This window comes from Triticum aestivum, chromosome 4D (assembly GCF_018294505.1).
Source record: "Triticum aestivum cultivar Chinese Spring chromosome 4D, IWGSC CS RefSeq v2.1, whole genome shotgun sequence".
Taxonomy (NCBI): domain Eukaryota; kingdom Viridiplantae; phylum Streptophyta; class Magnoliopsida; order Poales; family Poaceae; genus Triticum; species Triticum aestivum.
Genome location: NC_057805.1, coordinates 466,070,821 through 466,082,955, shown reverse-complemented (window position 1 = coordinate 466,082,955; position 12,135 = coordinate 466,070,821). Strand labels below are relative to the sequence as shown.

The window sequence follows — 12,135 nt, the reverse complement described above, 5'->3', positions numbered from 1 at the left end:
GAGGGCGTCAGGGGAGTGGAGAAGGGCGGGGCGTCGGTGGAGTGGAGGAGGGCGTTGGGGGAGAGGGGATTTATGGCCAGGGGAGGGCGGCGGGTGGTTGGGCTGGGGGGATGCCGGATTTACGCCGGTATTTATTCCCCTCGGGGAGACGACACGGCGGCATCGAGAACCGTCGCAGCATGACGCGGCCAGGCGACGTGCCTCGCGTTCACCCGTCCCACGCGGGCCTGACGGGTTCTTTAAAAAAAATTACCACCGGGCGACACGCCTCGTACGACCGACCCCCCTGACGCGAGCATACATACACACGTCAGCCTCGCCGCGTACAGGCCAGTCGCCGCGTACAGCCGTATACAACCCCGCCCGCTTGCCGCGTATAGGCCCTTCGCGCGCGCACAACGGTTTTTTAAATGGCTGGACGATCCTACCCTTTTTAACGAAGGGGCACGGAACGATCTCAACCGTCATTGTAATTAGGGGCTTGTACCGAAGAAGATATCAACCTATCTAGAAACGATCAACGATGGTCTTGATGGGGCCAATGTTGGGCTCGCCGAAGAGGACGACGCCCTGGCGTGTCCTGCGTGTCGCGTACTCGCCGGCCGCGCGGGCCTGGCTCTTTAGGCTGGCCCAGTAGCACTCCGCCGCCGCCGACGCCGCGCCCTTGATCACCTCCGTCGTCCATGGCCTCGCCGTTGTCATGGCCGGCGCCGGAGCGGCCTCCTCCTTGTGCGCCAGTGCCTTCAGCATGGCCTCCTCCTCCGCCCCCATGGGCGCCGTCGCCTTGAGCATCGCGTCCGCCGCTCCCTTGGTGTCCATGGCGCTCGAACGTCGCCGGCCGGGCCTGGTCGTCAAGAAGATGGTATGGAACCGATCAATGGAGCGAGAAGAGGAGAGATTTGGATATTGCTTGCTGACGATGATGATGAACCGATCCATCAATCGTCAAGAGGATCGATGGAGCGTGCGCTTATTTCTTGAGGAGAAAGCTAGCGGCTTGGAGCAGGGTGGTTAAAAATTTCAACGAAATTTCAGTGAATTTTTTGAAATTTCGCATATTTCAGTGGGGTCCGAAATTTCGAGGCAGACTTAAATCGATTCCAACATAAATTTAAATTATGTTAGAAATCATTAAAATTAAGTGAAATTTTAAATCTTAAAATCCAAAATAATTTTCAAAATATACAAAATTTCCAAAATTTCGCATATTTCAGTGAGGTCCGAAATTATTTCAGTTTGTCTAATTCACATCTAGATGTTATTTAAGGATATCACATCTAAACTCCCATAAATATATAATGCAACAACAAAAAACAGAAAAAAACTAAGAAGAAAAAAAATAGATCACAAACAGAGTGTACATCAGATTAGATGTGACATAACTATATCACATCTATATGTGTCCTAGAGAGATCCAAATTATTTTATTTCCCAAGAAGCAGGGAGTAGGAGTAGCTCCCGTTCCGTTTGCACTTGGGAAATCATCATGTTCCGAACTCCGAAGTGGCCGTTAACTTGTCTTCTTATTACATCTAGCTAGTTGTATCCAATCCAATCCAAGAAGGTAAACGGGACGCTCTCTTTCTCGTGTTCTGTTCTGTTTCTGTTTGCTTTCTTTTCCCCTCCCCAGCATATAATAAGCAGGCACGACCCCTGTCCACCAAAGCAACGCAACGCAAGCACAAGCACAAGCACAACCACAACCAGCGACATCGTCTTCTCTTCTTCACGTAGATAGATAGACAAGTTTTCCATCTCGCTTTTCCTCTTCGGGGCCTGATGGAGAACAAGGAGGCGGCTGCAGCGGCGGCGCCGGCCGTGCCGGAGAAGGAGTCGCAGGCGGCGTCGACGTGCTTTAAGAGGACGGTGGCCGAGGACGCGGGGCTGATGGAGCTGGCCAAGGACCAGTACCGGCAGTTCAAGGAGGCGCAGGGGAGGGACCACTGGGAGTGCATCAAGAACAAGGTCAGCTCCATGTTCGCCGACCCCATCTTCGGCGGCTTCAAGCCTGACTCCACCACCAACACGCCGCCGTCCGTCGAGTCGCAGTAGATCGCCGTCGTCGTCTAGATACTGGCCTATATATATATATATTGCCTTGTTTTAGCTGCTACTTTAGTTATGAGGATCATGGGCCTTGTTTTAGCTGTGGGGCCTATATTAATAAGATCTGGATCCTTGTGAAATCCTACATCCTCCATATTCTAAGATTTTGGTAACATTTAATTAATTTGATTCGAGTATGAGCAGGTAAAGGCAAAGGAAGTTTGGTTTAATGTAGGACATGGTTTTGAAAGTACCGATTTGATTTAGATTCATTACTAACGTTGGGAGAAAAAAACTGGAAAGGAGGGGAGGCAGGATAAGGCCTTGTACAATGGGGACTGCTTATGTACAGGTGCTTAAGGAGAGAGAGTTTGCTTGCTTCCTAGAAAAAATTGATACATGTGCCTCATACAGGTGCTTAGGCTGGATTAGTACATGTGTTTAAGGAGAGGGAATACGTTTTTTTTACCACCACAAGACTGGAGCATCGGTGCCAAGCAAAAGCAAACTTTGGCTTCCGTTGCCTCTCTGAAGCACCTGGTCAAGCACCCACGAGCAAAAAAACCCGGTTTTTTTTTCTGATGCACCTGTGGAGGCACCTGCATTGTACAGGGCCTAACCAACTCCCCTTGACGATAGAGATTATTCAATAAACTTACCGACCTGATGGATGTAATTGTCGCGGCCAGCCTCCTTCAGACATTCTGAGTGTACTATGGCCAGCTTGGAGAAGGGTGCGGGAGCGAACACATTGGAATTCATGCAGGGGATCCAATGCTGCAGAGGGCGTTCACTGTGATTTCTAAAATTGATATAATTGCATTTGGGTAATTTTTTGCTGCACTGATGGTTATTGTGATCACTTCTCGATGTTAATCGTTTCACGTTTGTAGATCAATTACTTAATATAGTAGATTTTCTCGTTTTTAACCGATTTTAAGCAAACGTGTGTCATAGTTTTCGAACACGGCATTTGCCACAAGTTTTTTCTCAACAAAAAAAAGACTAAATCATAGCTTGATCTTCATTCTAACGTTACCATAGCATGCTCATCCGTAAGATGCCAACCTGTGAAGCAAGTCGAGGTGTGGGCATTCTTCTTCTTCCCGCGAGGTGTGGCATATCCTCGCAAAAGAATAGCAAAGACGATGGCTTGCTTTCGACTTGTCAACTCGATCCTCATTGACAAATCTGATACACTCATGTGATCCTTAATTCATGTGAACTTGAACAACTTTTATTTTTGAAATTGAAGTGGGATAACCCCGACCTAAAAAATTCCTGTTCGCGTCTGGGTAAAGCGATGGATGGATAACTCAACCTTCACAAGGTCTATATAAACACTAGTAAACGTCTACGTGGTATGAAGGGGAAGTAGCAGCAGCTATCTCGAAAGTCATCTTTTGATCCCGAGCTCATATGCTCCCGCATGAACAGTAAAATCGAAAAAATATCAAAAAACATTCAAAAAATTCCAAATTTTTTTTGAGAGAAACATTGACAAAAGTTCTAAGTGCCTGCAAAAATTCATCATGAAATCACATTCCTGTAAGGCGTGGCAAAAAAAAAAAACAAATTCAGTGCTTCAAAATGCTTTTGAAAGTAGCTTTTTCAGAGTACTGTTTTTGTTTTTTTTGCCATGCCTTCTAGGAATGTGATTTCACGACGAATTTTTGCAGGCACTTAGAACTTTTGTCAATGTTTCTCCCAAATTTTTTTTGGAATTTTTTGAATTTTTTTCGATATTGTTTCGATTTTACTGTTCATGCGGGAGCATATGAGCTCGGGATCAATTCCTCCGCGTCCCAGCTATCTCTACTAGTGCGACCGAAGAGTTTTTCTCCCGTACGGGGCGATCCCAAGGCGACTAGGGTTTCGCTGGTCCGCCGCCGGCCGCCTCTTCGGCGGCGGCGGCGGGGGGGGGGGGGGGGGGGGGGCGGCGGTGCTTGCTGTCCTAGGACAGCGCCGTAAGGTCGCCGTGGCTGGTCTCTCTCTCTCTCTATGTGGCTGTATTCGCATATGGTCACCTGTATTGGATCTGTTTTGTGCTCAGACGGCTTGACCAAAGGAGCATATTGTTAAGGTGAATTTGAAATTAGGTGACGAAGTTGAAATCCTGACCGTCTTTGATTGGACAGTTTTTAAAAAGATCGAAGGCCTCACTGGAGGAGGATTATCGGGAGTAATGAAAATCGTGGCTTGGAACTGTCGTGGTATGCTCTCATCTACGGCAGTTCGGGAGCTCTTGGATCTCCAAGGATGGGTGAGAGCAGATGTGGTTTTCTTGTCTGAATCACATCTGAATAATGCTAAGGCAATTGAGGTGAAAAACAAGCTAGGGTTTGATCTGGTTCATATCGTGGAGAGTGATGGCCGATCCGGCGGCCTCGTCATGTTTTATAATCTTCCCAATGAAGTGGTTCTGAACTTCTCATCGCCAAACTTCATAGATGGATTTGTGATGAATGGCAATTCCGTTGCTTGGCGTCTTACGGGGTTTTATGGAGAACCAAGCTGGGAGCTGAAACATCAATCTTGGACGGCTATAAGGGATCTAAACAAGAATGCCAATGGACCCTGGATAATCTTAGGGGACTTCAACGAGATCCTCGTGTCCAGCGAGAAAGAAGGAGGTAATGTGAGGCCTAATCAGTATATGCAAAATTTCAGAGATTGCATAGAGGAATGTGAGTTGCAGGAAATTATGTACTTGGGAGATCCATATACCTGGAGTCGGGGCGTCATTAGAGAACGGCTGGACCGGGCTCTGTGTAACGATGCGTGGGCGAGTAAGTTCCCTTATGCTGCAGTAATTCATGAACATCATGTACATTCAGACCACAGGCCACTACTACTGGACACGAATTACTTTGAAGCAGCCATGACACAACAGGCGAGAGGTGGACGTAGGTTTGAGGCATATTGGTTGCAAGAGGAGACAGTGGAGGAAATTGTTAAGTCAGCTTGGCAGCGTGCTAGTACTGCAGGTGTTGGACCCGGTTTGGCTACTCGTACAAAGGCAGTGAAGGACGACCTTGATCAATGGGACAGAGAAGTGCTCAAAGGTCCTAAAAAAGAATTAACAAGCTAAAGAAGAAGCTGGAAAAACTGAAACGTGGGCAGCTCACATGTGACAGTAGAAAAGAGATGAAAGAGATCCAAATTGTGATTGAAAATTTACTGGACCAGGAGGAACTTTTGTGGCTTCAGCGTGGGAGAGCCAATTGGCTGTTACATGGAGACAGAAACACTTCGTTCTTTCATAGGGCGGCTTCTGCTCGTAAAAAAAGAAATTGTATCAAGAGATTGTTGGACGACACAGGAGTGTGGAAAGAAGATATAGGTGATCTAACGGCGATAATTTCTGAGTATTTTTCTGGCCTCTTTTCTTCACAAGTACATGCGCCGAATGAGGATGTGTTGAATCGGGTGCATGGTAAGGTGACTGCTGAAATGAATGCCGGACTGATGGCGCCGTACACAGCGGAGGAGGTGAGAAAGGCACTGTTCTCAATAGGTGACCTAAAGGCCCCTGGCCCGGATGGATTACATGCCATTTTTTACAAGCGGTTCTGGCCTATGTTAGGGGGAGATTTGATTGGGGAGGTGTTGCAGGCAGTAAATTCTCGTGTTATGCCAGAAGGGTGGAACAATACTACCATTGTCATGATCCCAAAGGTACACACCCCTGAAAAGTTTACACAATTCAGGCCCATCAGTTAGTGTAATGTGGTTTATAAGGTTATCTCGAAAATGATCGCTGCTAGACTAAAATCCTTTCTTCCTGACATCATCAGCCCAACCCAAAGTGCATTTGTGCCAGGGAGACTTATTACCGATAATGTTCTAATTGCTTATGAAAGCCTACATGCAATCAAACAAAAGAAGGTAGGGAAAGTTGGATGGTGTGCGGTGAAGCTGGACATGCATAAAGCATATGATAGAGTAGAATGGGTGTTCCTGGAAGCAATTTTATTAAAGTTGGGGTTTCATGAGGAATGGGTGAAACTTATTATGACTTGTGTTTCGTCCGTGGAATACAAGGTGAGATTTAACTCTATCGAGACGGAAACAATCAAGCCATCAAGGGGACTCCGACAAGGGGACCCCCTATCCCCGTATATTTTCCTTCTATGCACGGAAGGATTTACGGCACTATTATCACATGCAGAACAACGTGGGGATTTGGTAGGGGTGAAGGTTTGTCGTGATGCTCCAGCTGTTACAAATCTGTTATTTGCTGATGATTCTTTGGTTTTAATGCAAGCAAATGCTACTAATGCTGCTTGTTTAAAGTCTATACTGGATAGTTATTGTGCAGCTTCTGGACAGCTTGTTAGTGTTGAGAAATCAAGTATATTCTTCAGCCCAAGCACGGATGTCAATGTGAAAGCAGAGGTTTGTTCTACTCTGAATATAATGACCGAGGCATTAAATGATAAATATTTGGGGTTACCTGCAACACTGGGCCTAGATAAAAGTGACAGCTTCCAGTATTTGATTGATCGCCTTATTCAAAGGCTCATGGGATGGAAGGAGAAGTGCTTATCCTCTGGAGGGAAGGAGGTCTTACTGAAGTCAGTGGCACAAGCTATACCAACTTACGCGATGTCGGTCTTTAAAATTCTTAAAAAAATTGTAAAGGAATCATGGATGCGATGTCAAGTTTTTGGTGGGGTGATGATGCTACTGGTAGGAGCTAGGGCCCTACCGGATTTAGGGCGTAGGTTTTTGGGAAAGGAGGGGGAAGGGCGAGGGCTGGTGCGCGGCGGCCGGCGGCGTGGCGCCGTCCTTGCGACGGGAGCAGCGGCGGCGAAGGCAGGAGGCGGCTAGGATTAGGTTTCCCGGCTCCCTAAGGGAAGCCGAGCAAATATTGATTGCTTCTTGCTTGATTAGATTGATACATCTCCTCTCCTTATATAGAGAGGTTTACTTGACTCCTAAGCAAACGATCCTAATACGATAAGATAATTGGGCTAAGCCCCTAATTAAGATACTTGGGCCATAACCCACTGGGCTAAGCCCCTATGCCAGTCATAACACTTCTCCCCGCCTGCACAAACAGCTCGTCCTTGAGCTGTAAGGTGGGGAAGCGCTTGCTGAACTCCTCGAGGTGATCAACCAGCGTCAAACACCTTCGCGACAGCTGGGGCGGCAAGGTCGGCGGCGACGGCGTCCTCCGGAATGTAGTCTGCAACCTCCAGGTAGAAGAGTCGCGGGCAGGCATGGCCGGGCGTGTAGGGCTCGTCGCAGTTGAAGCACAACCCTTGGCGGCAACAATCGAGTAGCTCGGCTGAGGTGAGCTGGCGGAACGGGCGCGCCGCGGTCGCGGCAAGGGGTGTTGCGGAAGCCTGAGCAGGCCGAGCCTGAGCGGGATCTGGCCAGGGTAGCGACCCAGTGGCCCGGGACGGTGACTCCTGCTGGACGGCCGCCGCGCGGCGCTCGAACGCGCGGGCGTAGTACATGGCCGTCTGGAGATCCTGGGGTCCCCGAAGCTCCACGTCCACGCGGATGTGATCCGGAAGTCCACCGACAAAGAGGTCGGCCCGCTGCTGTGCCGTCACGCCCGACGCGTGGCATGCCAGGGCCTGGAAACGGTCGGCGAAGTCCTGAACCGTGGAGGTGAAGGGAAGGCGGCCTAGCTCCGCCAGGCAGCTCCCGCGTATCGGGGGCCCAAAACGAAGAAGGCAGAGCTTGCGGAAGCGCTCCCAAGGGGGCATGCTGCCCTTGTCCTGCTCGAGGGCGTAGTACCAGGTCTGGGCTGCTCCGCGAAGGTGGTAGGATGCCAGCCAAGTGCGCTCCGACGTGAGCGTGCGCTGTCCACGGAAAAACTGCTCACACTGGTTGAGCCAGTTAAGCGGGTCCTCCGTGCCGTCATAAGTGGCGAAGTCGATCTTGGTGAACCGTGGCGGCGTCTGGGTCGGCGCGCCATGGCCGACCGGCTCGGCGGTGCGGAGCAGTGATGATGACGGCGCCCCGTCAACAGTGGGGAGGCCGTCGTAGGCCCCCGCGGAGCCGGACGAGGCCCCAGACTGCAGCGTGGGTACTGGTGGGTCCCCGGCCTCCGTGTAAACTGGCGGTGGCGACGTCCCGGTTAGCCAGGCCGGGATCGGGGACGGTGATGGCGGAAACCGAACCTGCTGGATCAGGAGGCCTCCCGGTGTGGACAGGCCCAGTCCAGAGCTGGGCGGCGGCGGTGGGAGCTGGACCGACGCGCTTGGCACGGCTGGGGCCGGCGCAGGCCACTGCGGCGCTGGGGCGGGCGCGGGAGGCGCGGGTGGCGCCGCGAGAACCGGCGCGGGCCACTGCGGCCAGGACGGCGCTGGGGCGTGCGGCAGCTGGAGCAACAGAGGGGCCCCGGCGATCGCCGCGGGTACCGAGTACCAGGGCAGGTGCAGCAGCGTCGGAGGCGGCCCACTGGGGTGCCCCGCCTGGAACGGCAGCAGCGGTGGCCCGCCAATTGCAGGCGCACCCTGGGACGGCCGCGGCAGCGCGGGGTGGCCGTAGGCGGCGGTAGTCGCAGCCGGCGGAGGTGCGTGCGGTCCGGCCAGGTACAGATGGATGCCCTGGACGGCCGTCACGAGATCCCGCAAGATGCTAGTGACTTCTTCCGGCGTGAAAACGGCGGTTGTCGGTGCAACGGAGGTGACCGGTGCCGGCGGTGTGGGGGAACCGGCGATGGTGACGGTGACCGGGGCCGGCGGTGTTGGGGAACCGGCGGTGGTCATCGGTGCGGTGGTGATGATTGGCAGCAGCGGCGTTGGCGTTGACGAAGACATGATCGAGCCCGAGTCTCTGATACCAAATTGGTAGGAGCTAGGGCCCTACCGGATCTAGGGCGTAGGTTGTAGGGAAATGAGGGGGAAGGGCGAGGGCTGGTGCGCGGCGGCCGGCGGCGTGGCGCCGTCCTTGCGACGGGAGCAGCGGCGGCGAAGGCAGGAGGCGGCTAGGGTTAGGTCTCCCGGCTCCCTAAGGGAAGCCGACCAAATATTGATTGCTTCTTACTTGATTAGATTGATACATCTCCTCTCCTTATATAGAGAGGTTTACTTGACTCCTAGGCAAACGATCCTAATACGATAAGATAATTGGGCTAAGCCCCTAATTAAGATACTTGGGCCATAACCCACTGGGCTAAGCCCCTATGCCGGTCATAACTGCTACACAGAAGAAAATGCACTGGTTTGCATGGTGGAAGATGTGCATACCAAAGCATAGGGGAGGTATGGGGTTTAGAGATATCCATTGCTTTAATCTTGCATTATTGGCTAAACAGGCCTGGCGGCTGATTGACAATCCTCATTCTTTATGTGCGGTCATCCTCAAAGCAAAATATTTTCCCAACGGAGACATCATGAATGCCACATTAAAGAAGAAAGCTTCCTATACATGGCAAATCATTATGGCTGGAGTTGATACGTTGAAGAAAGGGTATATTTGGAGGATTGGAGACGGTGTTAATGTTAATATATGGGATGATCCGTGGATACCTCAGTCCCCTTCAAGGAAAGTTGTAACAATTCCTTGGGAACAACATTATCTCGCGTGTTTGTGACCTCATTGACCCATATTCAGGTAACTGGGATGAGCAACTAGTTAACCAGACTTTCTGGCCAATTGATGCTCATAGGATTCTTTCTATTTCCTTACCATTACATGAGATGACAGATTTTGTGGCCTGGAATCAGTCAAGAAACGGAATTTTCTCGGTGCGGTCTGCCTACCACGAGGAGTGGGAGAGTCAATTTGGTCATAAAATCCAGGCGAATAATTCTTCATCGACTCCTAGGGATATATGGGACTCGGTTTGAAGATTGCAATGCCCTGCTAAGATTAAAATATTTATTTGGAGAGCTCTTTATAGTGCTATACCATGCCGTGCTATCCTGGCAGCGAAACATATGAAGGTTAGATCCCACTGTCCAGCATGCAATCAAGGTCCCGATAATATCATGCATATGCTATTTCAATGTACGAAGGCAGTGGAAGTTTGGAAACTAATGGGATTCTATGATGTTGTGAAGAAGGCATGCCAAGTTGACCGTTCAGGAGAAGTGGTTCTGGAGCATCTTATGTGCCTCCCAGACCCAGATGTGCACGTCCTTGGCCTAGCAAATCTTAGAGAAACTATTATTATCACAGCATGATACTTATGGTTTGAGCGAGGAAAGCTTACCCATGAAGGTCAGACCCAGAATGCTCTGGCGTGCTCTGGCGTGCCACCCGCCGCAACCTCCTCTCTGAGGTCTTCCACCCGTCGTGCCTTCGCCTCTACGCCCCCGCCCGCAGCCGCGCGCTCCGCGGTCTCGTCGCGGACCTCCGCGAACAGTGCACGTCTAAGTCTAACGACGGCGTGGCCCTCGCGGCCGAGAGCATGCACGCTGCTATGTTCGGCCTGAGCGCCACCATGTGCTTCGGCGATGGCGTCGACGCAGGCCTCGTCCGCGCCATGGCCGCAACACGGAGGAGCTCATCTGGTCCCTCGTTGGTGTGCGTGTCTTCGCCGCGCTCCCAGCGTTGACCTGGCTAATCTACCGCCAACGGTGGAACAAGCTGGCCGCGCTCAGGCGGCAGCAGGAGGAGCTGTACCTCCCGCTCATTAATGCCCGACGCGGCCGGCGGCGTCGACCGTCCGGCGAAGCCCCGGCATATGTGGACACGCTCATCGAGCTCCTGGTCGCAGACGAAAGCTACTCCGCCTACGGTGGGAATACTCCCAGTCGCAAGCAAACGCTAACGGACGGTGAGCTCGTGGGGCTCTGCTCGGAGTTTCTTGGCGCCGGCACGGAGCCCCCGACCGCGGAGCTGCAGTGGATCATGGCGAACTTGGTGAAGCATCTGGACGTCCAGGAGGCCGTCAGGAGAGAGATCGAGGCTGTCGTCGGGGTGGATGCCGATGAGGTCGGCGAGGAAGACCTTGGTAGGATGCAGTACCTCAACGCTGTCCTCATGGAGGCGCTCCGTCTGCACCCCAGCGTGCCCACTGTGGTTAGGCAGGCGAGCAAGTAACTACTTTCCAGTTCTAAAAAACCTTTTCTCTAATTAATTTCTCGTTTAAATATGGAACATTCCTTCAATACAATGTAAAAAGTAAATCAAAAATAGTTTCTGTATAATGATGGAATTAAAACGGATACATAGAAAATGCTTTGATTTTTGAAAATTTTCTAGAATGAAGTCTTTATGCTCCTATTAATAGTGTGATTTACTAACCTTATGATTTTGCACATGATAGGTGGAAGTTGCAAGTCCTATTGCAAGAATACTCCACTTAATCCTCATATTTTAAAATTGTCGATAGGTTAATTATTAAGGTTAGCCACTCAAGGTCACACATACTTAATATTTTCTTGCTCGCAAGGTGATGCCCGAGGACCACGTCGTTCTGGATGGCCAGCGCGTCACGGCGGGGACGATCGTGCAGTTCCCGCTGGAGCGTCTGGGGCGGGACAAGACGTCGTGGGCCGAACCAGATGAGTTTCAGCCGGAACGGTTCCTGGCTAGCGGCGGGGGCAATGGCGTGAGCCTTGTGGCGGTTGCAGGAAGCGCCGGATAAATTAGGATGATGCCGTTTGGTGCGGGCAGGAGGATGTGCCCTGGCATGGGTGTCGCGATGCTTCACCTGGGGTACTTCGTTGCAAACCTCGTGAGGGAGTTTGAGTGGACAGAGGCAGAAGGCGACATGGCTATCCACCTCGAGCCACATGTCTGAGTTCTTGAACTTCATGAAACGGCCACTGCGTGCTAAGCTCACGCCACTGAATAAGGGTGTTGGAGCTTCAGGAGCCTTTCCAGACCAATGAATAGCTATGGAGACAAGTCCTAAGAAACCGCAATCATAAGCCTGATCAAAAGTTTATAATGCATACAAACATGTGGGGGGTTTTCTTCCTTCCATTATCCAAGTCTATTGTCTAAATTGTATCTAAGTTTATTGTTTGAATTGTATGATCGAAAGTATATACTGTATTGTATGATCATATTAGTCTACTGCACAAATGCTCATCTATTCCCGAACTGTATTGTAGGGGGGAAATTGGACATGTCTAGGTGGTGCACGCGCCCTAGCTAGAACTACAGGGTGCCCCC

General features: G+C 51.0%; 1 pseudogene; it reads left to right on the top strand.

Annotated features, from left to right (window-relative positions):
• The first annotated feature begins 9,190 nt into the window (after positions 1 to 9,190).
• On the top strand, positions 9,191 to 11,849 carry LOC123097080 (cytochrome P450 89A2-like; annotated as a pseudogene).
• Positions 11,850 to 12,135: the final 286 nt, after the last annotated feature.